The sequence below is a fragment of the Microtus oregoni genome, unplaced genomic scaffold (genome assembly GCF_018167655.1).
Source record: "Microtus oregoni isolate MIOR12 unplaced genomic scaffold, Mior012 000003F_ref0000135, whole genome shotgun sequence".
Taxonomy (NCBI): domain Eukaryota; kingdom Metazoa; phylum Chordata; class Mammalia; order Rodentia; family Cricetidae; genus Microtus; species Microtus oregoni.
Genome location: NW_024543062.1, coordinates 10,709,685 through 10,723,780, shown reverse-complemented (window position 1 = coordinate 10,723,780; position 14,096 = coordinate 10,709,685). Strand labels below are relative to the sequence as shown.

General features: G+C 43.8%; 1 pseudogene; it reads left to right on the top strand.

Moving 5' to 3' along the window:
* The first annotated feature begins 7,479 nt into the window (after positions 1–7,479).
* On the top strand, positions 7,480–9,622 carry LOC121445913 (annotated as a pseudogene).
* Positions 9,623–14,096: the final 4,474 nt, after the last annotated feature.

Here is a 14,096-nt window from a genome sequence, read left to right as displayed (position 1 = left end):
GCGTGGACGAGTCCTGGGCTGGGCAACTCCAGGAGCAGATGTGGCTCTAAACTTGCTGAAATCTGATGTTAAAAAGAATTTGTTTCAGAAGCTGGAAAGACGGCTTAAAAGTACACGCTGTTCTCGCAGAGGGTGAACCAGAGTTCAGTTCCCAGCAGCTCTGGTAGGCAGCTCACAACTACCTGTGACTACAGCTCCAGGGGCCTTGCTGCAACACAAACTGACAGTCTCTCTCTCTCTCTCTCTCTCTCTCTCTCTCTCTCTCCTCAAACACACTCTCTCTCCCCTCTCTCTCTCTCCCCCTCCCTCTCCTCTCTCTCTCTCCCCTCTCTCCCCCTCACTCTCCTCTCTTTCTCTCTCCCCTCTCTCCCCCTCCCTCTCTCCTCTCTCACTCTCCTCAAACGCACTCTCTCTCCCCCCTCTCTCTCCCCCTCTCTCCTCTCTCTCTCTCTCTCTCTCTCTCTCTCTCTCTCTCTCCTCTCTCATGCCACTGTACCTCCATAAACATAGAAAGTTTTTTGAGGTGCTTATTAGTAGTCAGAGGTCTCTAGAGGAACAGTAACAATAACATGCACGCACACACACACACACACACACACACACACACACACAACAGTATCTGAGCAACTAACAATAGCTTTCCACACCATGGGGAGTTTGTGAGCCTGGTAGCTGCTCATAGCTGCTCAGTCTACATGTCAGGGTGCCTCAGCTGTCCCAGTGAAGCTGAAGACATAGACGTTCCCTAGAGAGTCACTGGTATTAAGACAACACTAGATTGTCAAAGAAGCCAAGGTCTAATGGCACAGGAGGATGACCAGAGCAGACACAGACACAGCCAGGAAGAAGGGAAAGGAGGCAGGTGGCACAGTTTCTTCTTTGAACCTCTTCATACACTAACTGGCCCTGCATAAAGAGAGGACCTGACAGATACCCTGTCGGAAAGTGCTGTCTATTATTACAATGAGTTCCCCCTCCTTATTTTCAGATATTAACTAAGTCTGCAGTGGGGTTTCCATTTATTGCCCACTGGCTAGATTAACAATGGACAAGGCACACCTCTCGCTGTATTTGTGACGGTGTTCCCTGAGATCAAGACCCACACCTAAAGTGGCTAAAACTACCTCGTGGGCTGGAGGCCCTGGTAGAATGAAACTGGTCAGGAGTGTCACCTTCTCTGGTGGGTTATGTAAAGAGCACCCCTATGGAAACTTTGGAACCCAAATCCATCTGCCTGTCATTGTCAGCTTCAGTTGTCAACTTGACTAAACCAAGAGTCACCTGGGAAGGGGAAACTCCAGCTGAAGAACTACCTCCTTCAGATTGGCCAGTGGGTATGTCAGAGAAGCAGTTTTCTTTGTTGCTAATTGATGTGGAGGCCCTGGTTCACTGTGGGTGGTGCCAGCCCTAGGCAGGTGGATCTGGGCAATATAAGAATGAGCTAGTAAAAAGTGTTTGTTCTTCCACAGGTCTCTGTCTTGACTTTCCTCATCGATAGATCACAGCCTGTAAAATAAGCCCTCTCCTCCTCCATGTTGTTTTTGATTGGTATGTTACCATAACAACAGACAAGCAAAGTAGATCAACCCTCTTTCTTAAGATGCTGTAATCTAATATTCTACCACGATGGCATGAGAAGTAAGTAATATAGGTAGTTACATAAATATGCCATTCAGGGACTGAAGAGATGGCTCAGTGGTGAAGACCACTAGATGGTCTTCTAGAAGACTTTTTTTATTGAAAAAAATTTCTGCCTCCTCCCCGCTTCCCTAGAAGACTTTTTGATTGCTTCCAAGTATCAGTGTCAGACAGCGCCCAACCAACTGCAACCCATCTCCAGAGATCTCACTCCCTCTTCTGGATTCTGTAGGTACTTGCAAATATATGGTAACCATGCATGCTCACACACACACACACACACACACACACACACACTACTTTTTGGTATTCAAAAAGAAGCATATGTTTGAACATAACAACTGAACAGTTGCTTTAGTAAAATCTCTTTAACTTTTTTTTCCTCAGAGAGGAAATAAAATGAAAGAAACAAAAAAAGTGGGGGCAACTGGATGCAGGCAAATATGAAATTATCCTTGAAAAAGGGCTAATTATGTTTTTCGTACAAAGAGAAAGCAGAAAGTTTAGATGTAGAGAAACAGATTCTGACATATATACACACAAAAGAAAATGACATGCAGCTGGTTTTGATATAGCTTGTGCTTGCTTGACAGCTTTATCAGCCCAAACAATTAAAAAGTCAGCAATTATTATTTTCCAAGCACAGAGTTGAAGGAGGGGGTGACTGCCGGGTTAAGCAAAATCATCACTCTTTCAGACCAATACGATGAATTATTTCCCTCAGAGGGTTTCCTCATTCTTCATTTGTTCAAAGATACCTTTCACGTCAGTAACCATGTTGCCGTGAAAAGCTCCCTGCTGTGGCCACCACAAATTTAAACTCTTTATGGAAACTGTACCAGTTAAAGGAATAAGCCCAGACATTGGCACTGTATGTATGGAAACAGGAAAAAGAGGTGGCATTGGCCCTGAACAGGCATCTTGGAGAGGAAACATGGCCTACCAACATGCATGAGGTCCTCTGGCAACTTCCTATGTGTTGAATCACACCTCAGAACAGGTAGAATGAAAATACACGAAAAAGGGGGGGTTTAATAGACTGGTAGGTAAGCCAATAGCAATTGCTTTCCCCTGGGACCTCCTTACATGTGAGCTACCACTAAAAGGTGCTAATGACGCTGAGGCCAGAAGAAGCAATTGTGTAGCTCTCCTGCGAGGTTGCTATATGCCATGATGGACCATGCATTGCAACAACTTGTTCACTTAACAACTCCCTTCTAGGGGGCTGGAGAGATGGCTCAGAGGGTAAGAGCACTGATTGCTCTTCCAGAGGTCTTGAGTTCAATTCCCAGCAACCACATGGTGGCTCACAACCATCTGTAATGAGATCTGGTGCCCTCTTCTGGCCTGCAGTCATACACACAGACAGAATATTGTATACATAATAAATAAATATAAAAACAAAAAACAAAAAAAAACTCCCTTCTAGGACTTGTATGTGTGTGTGATGTATATCTATGTATGTATATATGATGTATGTATATATGTATATGTATTTGCATATGTGCTTGTATATGTATATGTAATGAAGCTATGACACTTTGGCCGACAATGCTCCCTACAATGCTTTTTATTCTGTGTGTGTGTGTGTGTGTGTGTGTGTGTGTGTGTGTGTATGTGTGTGTGCTGAAAGTATGCTATTTGTAAGCAGGAGCTTGCAAAAGCCTTAAGAGAGCATTGAAACCCCAGGAGCACTGTGCCTCCATAAACATAGTAAAGATTTTTAAGTGCTTATTAGTAATCAGTGGTCTCTAGAGGAACAGTACCGATTTTACCAATAACACCACACACACACACACACACACACGACAGTATCTGAGCAACTAACAATGGCTGTCCACACCATGGAGAGTTAGCCTGGTAGCTGCTCGTAGCTGCTCAGTCTACAGGTCGGGTGCCTCAGATGTCCCAGTAAAGCTGAAGACATGGATGTTCCCTAGAGAGTCACTGGTATTAAGTCAACACTAAATTGTCAAAGAAGCCAGGTCTAATGTCACAAGAGGATGACCAGAGCAGACACAGACACAGCCAGGAAGAAGGAAGTTACAGAGAGCCCAATTTGCATGCTAAGAGACAAACTCAGGTCTTCTGCAAGTGTAGCGTCTTAGTTGACTGTAATACCACGCCAAGACTAAAATCAACTTGGGGAGGAAATGGTTTATTTCATATTACAACTGGTTGACCATCATCCAGGGACTGAAGCTAGGAACAGTTAATGTAGAGGCCATGGAGGAATGATGCTAACTGGCTTGCTCCTTGTGGCTTCCTCACCATGCTTTTTTAATAGCACCCAGGACTGTGAACCCAGAAATAAGTACCATCCACAACGACTAGAGAAACAGAAAGAAGGAAGGGTTTATTATGGGTCCCGGTTTCAGGATACAATGTATCATAGCTTCAGGATACAATGTATCGTAGTTTCAGGATACAATGTATCATGGTTTTAGAATACAATGTGTCATGGTTTCAGGATACAATGTATCATAGTTTCAGGATACAATGTATCACAGCAGGAAAGGCATGGTGGCAGGAGTATGAGGCAACGGCCACATTGTATCTGAAGTTAGAGAGCCTCAGGAGGCGAATGCTGGTCCTCAGCTCACTTTCTCTTTTTCATTAGTTCCAGGAAGGACTCTGGCCCGTAAGATAGTGCCAGCAACAATACCAGTTAAACCTTTCTTCTTAGGTGTACCTCCCTGGAAGCACACTTAGAAAAATCCAATTGTGTGTCTCTTATGTGATTCTAAATCCAGGCAACTTGACAATGAGGGCTAACCATGATGGTTGCAGCAGAAGACTCAATCAATGAGTCGCTTTAGTTGAGAAGCTATAGTTATAAACGGCAGTCATTGCAGAACACAGTGTGCAGTGCCTGGCCCAGTTCTCGCAAACAAAGAAATCTGTAATTGCTTACTGATTGCATACTAGAAATTATAATTTGTGTGATGCCTACTGCGGCTTGATATTTATCACACATGCTTATGTGGAGGCATGCATGCATATGCACACTTGTAAGCACACTATGGTGACTCTGAGGTAGGCATTGCTGTCTTCACTTGTTAAAGAGTGGAGAGAAATTGTGTGAATGCTAGTCAGAGAGGTGGTAAATGGTTGCATCACCTGCAAAATGTGGTGCTGTCCTCACATCCCATACCTCAACATCCACAAGCATATGTCGCCATGCCTGTATTTATGTGGGCTCTAGGGCCAAAATGCAGATTATCATGTTTGTGTAGCAGGCCAGTGCTTGGCTATTTCGAAAGCATGTCTTCGTGTGACTCCTCTTCAAAATGACGCTGAAAAGATGGACTCAATCCCATATTGGGAGACTTCTGACAATTTCCTATCATTTCAAGAAGTAGAACCCAACCTGAAAATGCTTTATTTCAGCCAGAGAAGCATTGTTCAATTGCTTCTTTTATTCTCATTTCTTTAGGAGTATTCTTCCTTGATCTCTTGGTGGACAAGAGGGAATTAAAGATAATTATACTCTGTATTTGACATAAGCAAGGAGTGCCCACCTGGGAGACAGGCACACTGTGGAGGCCTACCCAACTAATTATATGATTCTCAAAGGGGAGCAGCCCATGTTGTGTGTTAGACTTTTCCTGGGGAGACACAACACACACACACACACACACACACATGCACACACTACTCATTCTAGCTAGGGAGCCCATGACAGACCAAATAGTGATTGCACCAGAGTCCAAGTTGGCGAACCAGTGAATCTGCATTGGGTTGCTCAGAAGAGTATGGGTATGGAGTAGCCGTTTCACTGAAAGGCAACCTTAACACAGATCACCACTCGCTCTCAGAGGTTGCCACCCTGGTCCTTTCTGCACATCTTGCAAGCAGCTTAATGGGTCTGAGAATTTCTTGGCAGCTCATCTGGGCAGCCTCCCCCACTTGTAGATTCATTTCTTCCTTCGTTTACTTTCCTTCCTTCCTTCTTTCTTTCCTTCCTTCTCTGTCTCTCTGTCTGTCTGTCTGTCTACTTATATGACAATGAGGAGGGGCCCTCATGGATCTTGCAAGTTTCAGCTTTCCAAACTAGGAAGTTTTTTACTTCCTGAGTCCCATGAGCCTCTTCCTACATCACAGAGGAAATGTTGCAATTTGTAGGAAGCTGTTGTACACCTGCCCACAATATTTTTAAAGGTAGAAACCATCCCATAATGTGAAGATAAAACTAGGGCAGAGTTCTTGCTTTCCACAAAGCATCCCTTACCTGTTTATTCAGTGTAAGCAAAAGGAAGTCCTCGTGAAAATGTCCTTTTTTTTTTTTAACAAAATAAGCCGGAAATTTCCATTGTGTGTATTTAATTAAAAGTTTTACTCACTATTATTCTCTTTCTGGTGTGTGTGTGTGCACATACCATAGTCAGAGGACAACTTGCAAGATTCTTCTGCCTTATTTTTGAGGTAGGATCTCATTGTTTATGCTGTTCTGCGCATTCCACACTAACTGGCCCACAAACTTTCTGTTGACGCTCCTGAGTCTGCCTCCAGTCTCAGCACAGAAGTATAGGATTACAGACATGTATTATCACATTCAGCTTTGTATGTGGGTACTAGACTCAAACTCAGGTCACCAGACCTTCACCTTCTGAACCATCTCATCAGCCCCTGAATTTATATATGTCAAATAATAACACAGACCACTAACCAAATAAAAACACAAGAGTTAATTGGCAGTAGGTATCCTATGAAGCAACTCACCATTTCTTAGACGTCTGAGCACCACAATAGAAGGGTGATGAAAATCCACTTTCTCTTTGCCCTATCAGAGAGTTGTGTGGGAGTTTGATCATGGGACTAAAGGAAGCTTTCTCTGAAGCCTTATGTAAGTTTATCTACTTTCAAGGTTTTATCCTGCACAGATATTCATTTCTAGGCTTCTTTTGAGGTAGGGCATAAGTGCAGGCCCTGTGTGTGCTGCAAAGGGCAAGTTGTTAGGTGTAAAATGGGAACAAGACATTCTGCTTTCAAAATACATCAAGGGTCTTCTTTATATAACCCAAGATACATTTGAAATTTTCCACTGAATGGAATTAAATAGTGGGCTGTCTTCCTATTGTATAGGAATTTTTTTAACTGAAATTTGCCTTTAGGATGTAGGAGAAAGGTTCACAAGATCCAGAAAACAAGCAATTCACAAGTCTTAGGTAGTTCCCCCAAATAACAAGCTTCTCAAGACTTCCCCCACCCCCACAAACTCACTGATTCACCAAGATGGACTTTGGTAGGATTGATACTTTGACCTGTCATTAACTCCCTACTTGGTGGGTAGACAGTTGTTCATATCCTAGGAACAATCTGACCAAATTCTTCCTCACACACACCTAAAGCCATTGACCCTCATTACAGAAAATCATAACTATAAATCTTTCTGATGATTTGCTTTCAATAGTAGATCTATGAATCACAGTTATTATCAAGCATAGAATGCACATGCTGTCCCATTCTGTATTGTTGTTATAACACATTGTCACAAATTAGGGAATGAACCCAATACAAAATCAATTACCCCATTACCCTTCCATTTGGAGGTAAGAAAAGTCAGACCTGACAGCCGAGGCCTGGCATCTCAGACACTTGGGATACTGAAGTAGGAGGATGGAAAGCAAAAAACCTGCCTGAGCTAAATACTGAGTTCAAAATAATCCTGAATAACTTAATGAGATCATATCGCTAATAAAAAGAGGGCTGGGGGATGCTTAAAGGGTAGAGCACTGGGCTAGAAGCCCCCAAAGTCCCTTTGGCTGAGTAAGGTATGCACTTATGAGTTAAGAGGATGAGGCTGCAGACATCTCTGTGAGACACCATTGAGCCTACTACATGTACCAAGGCATTGTCTCAAGGTACAGAATCTAAAATCAACTTGACTTACTCTATAGACAGAAAAGGGTTTAACCATAAATGTTTGATGTGCTTTTTATTGCCGGGTATTAAACCTTATATATGTGGTGAACAGTTGCTAAACTCTCCTCCTCCATGGACTGAGAACTTCTCGAATGCAGGAAGTGGCACTAACTGACATAATCTTGGTGAGTCCAGGCCTACCACGTACTAAGTGCCCACTAATGACTTCTTAATGAGGTGATATCACTCTTTCTATATGGGGGGGGGGAAGTGGAGATGGTCAGGGAAATGGATAGAAAGCTCATAAAGAACACGAACCCATAATTTATCTTCAGTGGCATAAATTGTTTCCAACTTTTTGCAACATTTTTGGTTTTTGGTGTTTGGTCATCACATAGAGCATGTGATAAAATGGTTATCTCTGCTAAGGGGGACAGAGCAAACTCAAACCCAGCATGGCCAACTTTGTAAAACTCTATCTCAACATCAACTCATAAGTAGAGAGATGAGGACGAGCTAGGTGGTGGAGCCTTTGCCTAGACAACTTTACTGAAGGACTGGAGGGTAGAACCCCTCATTAAAATTATTCAGTGGATGGTGAGGGACATTGCTTAGTAGAAGCTCACTTGCCTATAATTTACTAGAAAGAGGCTGGGAATGTGGCCCTGGGGTAAAACCTTTGCCTAGCATCCAGCAGTCAAAGGATGGTAGTGTAACTCAGTTTTAGAGCGCTTGCTTGGAATTACGAAGAGAGAGCCTGGAAGCAATGTGTCTGCAGTAGAGCACTGGCCTAACACACATAAGCAAGTACTCTATCACTATAGTCACATAGCCCAGTGGAACCTCCGCAGAGACAAAGACCACCAGAACACATGTTCAACCTACAGACACTACCCAAGAGTGCCAAGCAGAAAGAGAGAGAACAAATGTGCTTGTAGAAAAAATTTCAGAAGCAATGTGGAGTGAGGCGGAAGTGGGACCAGAAGTCACAGACACCGTGAGACTCTTCGGTTGAATTTTGCAGTGACTGGGAGGTGAAAGAGGAGATGGACTTCCCTCGGCTGATGAAGATGTGCTACTTGGAAGTGTCAGAGCCTCACATCAAGTGCTGTGGCGCACTGGAGTACTATAGCAAAACCTTTGACGGCATCACCACGTGGAGTGAGAAGCCTCTGCAGAGCATCAAGCACATCTTCCATACACCTTCACCACCACAGACGACCCTTCATTCGGAAGCTAGCAAGAATGCAGGGCAATGTGTTTGCCACAGATGCCATCCTGGCTACGCTCTGTGTACTCTCGGGACGTTGTTGTTCAGAGAGGTGGGTCTAAACTCTTTGACAAGAGGGACAACTCTGATTTCCACCTCCTGACTGTGAGTGAGACAGCCAATGAACCCCCTCAAGATGAAGGCAATTCCTTCAACTCACCTCGTAACCTGGCCATGGAAGCCACCTACATCAACCACAATGCCTGAGAATGGGGAGAGAAAGATACAGTTTCCCCAACCCAAACCCGTTTCTGGAGGAGGACATGGATAAGAATGAGATCACCTCTGTGGCTTAGCTTTTACTGCAGGTGGAAACTTGGAGGTGACATCGATCTTATCATCCACTGTGAACATGATGGCATCATGACTGGTACCAATGGGGGAGTGTCCTTCATCAACATCAAAACACTCAACCAGTGGGACTCCAGGCACTGTAGTGGTGTTGACTGGAGGCAGAAGTTGGACTCTCAGTGCAGAGCTTTCATCACCACTGAGCTGAAGAACAATAGATACAAGTTGACTCGCTGGACCTGCTGTGCTTTGCTGGCTGGATCTGAGTACTTGAAGCTCGGGTATGTGTCCAGGTACCAGGTAAAGGGCTCCTAACACTACGTCATCCTGGGTACCCAGCAGTTTAAGCCCAATGAGTTTGCCAGCCAGATCAACCTGAGCATAGAGAATGCCTGGGCCATCTTAAGATGCGTCATGGACATCTGCGTGAAGCTGGAGGAGGGCAAGTGCCTCATCCTCAAGGACTCCAACAGGCAGGTCATCTGAGTCTATAGCTTGCCTAATGGCACCTTCAGCTCTGAGGAGGATGAAGAGGATGAGGAAGAGGAAGAAACTTAAATGAGTCATCTTGGTGCCCATGTGTGTTCCACGCGGTTGGGTAGCTGGGCAGCAGGTTCCTGCTCTCTGTGGCAGATAGAATAAAGTTTAAGTCAAGTCTGTTTGGTTTCTTTCCTTCAAAACAAACAAATAAACAAAATCCCTCTCTGACCACAAAGCAACTGAGGGGAGGAAAGGGTTTATTTCTCCTTACAGGTTGTAGTACATCATTGAGAGAAGTGAGAGCAGAAACTCAAGCATGGAGGAATACTGTTTGCTGGCTTTCTCACAGGCTCATGCTTACCTGTGTTTCTTAGGGAGCAGGGTACCACCTGGCCAGAGAATGATGCCATCCACTATTGGCTAGACCTTTTCCTATAAATTAATAACCAAGACAACCCATAGAGGCATGCCTACAAGTCAATCTGATCTAGAGAATTCTTCAATGATGCTTTCTTCTCAGGCGATTCTAGACTGTTTCAAGTTGACAAAGATTGCAAGAACAGATGGCACCTTCAAACTGTGAGCCAAACTAGCCCCACTCCCTTCTCGGGGTTGATTTTACCAGATATTTGCTCATAGAAATATGAAAAATAGCTAATATGCTCTCTCCCCTCCCTGTATCCCCATCCATCTAGATGTAACCAGTCCAATCAGGATCATGTGCAGCGTATTCCACATCAGTAACTTTGCAGTCTTCAGAAAGGAGGAGGATATGAGCCAAATGCTGCATCTGAAAGAATCCCAGAGCCTAGCAAGTCAGACGTCCTTATTTGCATGAGCCTTTAAAAAGCTCCCACTAACCCTTTCAACTCTCCTTGATCAGCCAACCTAGCAACAACATGATAGGGTCGATTAAAGTCTTGAAGTTTTGGATGATTCAGGATTTCTGCACTTCAAAAGCACTTTTGATGAGGGAGGCATTATGGGGAAGGGAGGTGGGCCCTAGGGAGAGATAAGAGTTTCTGTAGACTCTGCTCAAACACATCCTGTTCAACCCCATTTTTGATGCAGCAACCTCACTTGTCACTGAGGCTGGCGTCTAATTTGGGGACTCCAAGCAAAGTCTCTCGGAAGGTTGTGTGAGAAAATAAAAGGCATTTTCATTTGATGGTGTTATAGAGCCCTTTGCTTCTTTTCCTAAGATAAGTCCTGATGTCGGGGAGAAGGGCAAAGGGTTAGCTGCTGAGTAGCTTAAATGACAGAAACTCATTTTGTATGAGGTCTGGAGGTGGGAAGTTTAAGATGGACAGGTGAACGGTTGGTTTCACCTGAAGCTTCACTCCTTGACCTGTTGCTGGCTATGGTGTTCTAGGTCTACACACATTTTCTGAATGTGGCTGTTTCCTAAGCACGTTTTGAATAAAGATACATTTATGGAAGGGCACTTAAAAGAAATCCCACACTAGCTCAGAATTGAGAAATAGATGGTTATTTATTTAGGGGTAAACTCACAAATCAGAATCCTCTGCTTGAATGGAGAACAGAATCCGACTCCAGCAACCGGAAAGAGGCCATATGCATGCTCTACATCGGCTTATATAGTATAAGAGGCCACACCCCAGTGGGCGGGTAACCACTGGCTGTAAGACTTCCAAAGCACACATTGGGTACAGCCCACCTTGATGCCTCAATTTTAGCATAGTAATTCCTTAAAGACTGTGAAAATATTTTCTCTAAATTGAAACATTCCATCCTGGAGGGAAGCTCATTAAGACTTGGGAAGTAAATAAAACTTACAAAGCTCAGGAAGTGAAGAAAACTCACAAGGCTCAGGAAGTTCCCCAAATTTACAAGATTCATGAAACCCCACCCCAAGGCTATGCAATCAGTAACAATCACCTGGAAAGGGAGACTCTTTGAGCATCCCAGCTCTCTGCAGGTCCTGTTAAGCATTTCAGTTGCCACAGTTTTTGTGAGCTATTACTTGTGTTGGGGTAAGGCTTTTCATAATGTGTCTGAGTTATCCATGCTCCCATAAGTGAGGGGTTCCTCACTCATACCTGTGCAAGTAACCCCAATAAACACAGTGGTTTATGAGTGTGTGTAACACTTTCATTGGCACATGTCTGAGGTAAGATGCTTTTTCCCATCTCCCCAAGAAAAGTCACAGAAGATCCTCTTCCAAATGCAATATGTTTTGAGGAACTGGGGTTAGGACTTCCATGTATAAATTTAAGGAATCCAATACAATTTGACCTGTACATATTTACACTTTCTATAAATAACAGGTATTTTTTTCCCTATTATTTTGAGTGGGACATGCAAGTTCACAGTATATTTATTAACTATCTCCAAGATTTGACTAACTCTGGGAAAGGTGATCAGTGCCAACAGCAAAACCCCAGATTCCAAACTATCAGAATAAAAAGACATGCTTGATATCATGGTACCCACAGTCAATATGTTCTACAAATCATTGATTAGCTCAAGGGGCTGGACTGAGATTTTTCCACTCAGTAGATTCAGGCCCTATGTCTAGAAACCATTTGAAGGTCTATGTGATAGTTAATCTTCATTGCCAACTTGATTGACTTTAGAATCAACAAGGAGACACCATTCTAGGATTGCCTTTGAGAACTAAGGAAGGAAGATTCACCCTGAATGTGGGCAGGGCCATCCTATGGAATGGGATGGCCCAGCCTGAATTGAAAAGAAGAGGTGAGCTGAGCACCAGCATCCATCTCTCTCTGTTTCCTGACTGCAGATGCAATGTGACCAGCTGCCTGCTGCTCCTGCCACTGTGCCTTCTCTTTCACAGTGCACAGCACGCTGAACTGTGAGCCATAAAACCCCTCCTCCCTTAAACATTTTCTCATGAGCCATTTAGTCACAGCAATAAGAGAAATAACCAATATGTGCCTTTGGGAGCCGGTAGCAACATAGGCACTTAGACGCTGTTTCTGTTTAAAAGTCTTGATTTCGCACTTGGGTCCACAAGAGATCTAAGACCAAGAGGAAAGTCTGGCACTATAACTGGCATGGCAGAAACAAAGATGCTCTGAAGAGTTGCTTGTGTTCCACAATCTATGATATCACTGAAACAAAGGACCCCAAGAAAGTGGAGGCCACCCCTACCCCTGGAGAAATCATTCCTGGAGAAGGAAGAGGCTGAAATCTGCCCTCAGCCGGAGGGGGAACTTGTCTCTTGAAAAGGGATTTTACACAGCTCTAACCGTTTGTCAGACTCCCTCACAGGATAAGATTGGAGACCAGAAAATGATGAGGCAGTTGTGGGCAGGGTCACATTTAGATCCAGGACCCTTGACCCAGGACTGCTCCAGTGTGTATATCCTTGGCCATCTACCTCTGCTTGCATGTTAACCACTCGGGGAGTATCTATCTAAAAACCAGTGAGATCTGATATAGCTCCTCCCGCTTCAAAGATGGAGACATAGACAGGAATCACTAAGGCATCTTATCGTCAGTATTTACGTGTCTCCTTCAGGGACCCTCAAAGATGCCTGAAGTCCCAAGTCAGTCACTGTGGCTTGCAGGAACACAGTCAGACTACCCCATGAAGAAATGGCATGCTAAGCAAGAGCCATTGTCCTAGGAAAGGAAGTTTGTCAAGTCAAACAACAAGACTGCTTTAGGTCATGTTGTGAAATCAGAGCAGAGACAATGACCAACCAGACCACAACTTGAACAAGACTGCTGAAGCACGCATGCCCTTTGTCTCTGCCCAAATTCTCCCTCTATTTAAACCCAAGTCTATGCCAGTGCCTGGAAGATGGACTTGGTCTCTGGTCTCCTTTCCCTGTTCCTCCTCCTAATCTACACACTGATCAAATCTCATTTCCCTGCTTCCTATTCTGAATTGTCTCCATAACTGGCACCCTGAGGACAAGTGGCCAGTTCTACTCTGCTGAGCAAAAGCTAGGTGTGCTGACACATGCCTGTATTCCCAGCATTCAGAAGCCAGTGGTTGGAGTATCATTAGTTCAAAGCCAGCCTGGGCTACTTAGAGAGAGTGTGTCTCAAAACAGCATACCAACAGGGCTAGGAAGGTGACTCAGGAAAAACAAGTTCTTGCCCAGCATGCACAGAGCCCTGGGTTCTATTTTGTATTTTATCTATTTATCCACAGTTCCTCATTAGGTAAGATGATGATCCCATTTTATGAATAATAGAACATATTTCAGGATGTTTGTGTCGATAACTGAAGGGCACTCAGAAGAAAAAGAATTCAAGCGCAGTTCTGTTTATATGGAAAGCCAGGATTCTTGCTCAGTCACCAGGGATCTGGGGACAAGCACTCAATATGTGTGGAAGATGAATTTAATTGTTAACCAAGTGAAATCATTCCACCTGCTAATAAAGCACTTTGTTTCTAGGTATGGAGATAAAGGCTTCTTAGGAATGTTTTGACTCACCACTAATTAAACGAAGTGGATAACATCCAAAAATAAAAATGAGCTTGTAATTTCCAGTTTTTAAATTTTTAATGAATAAATAACAACCATATTCTTTATTTAATCCAGCTTAAAAATGT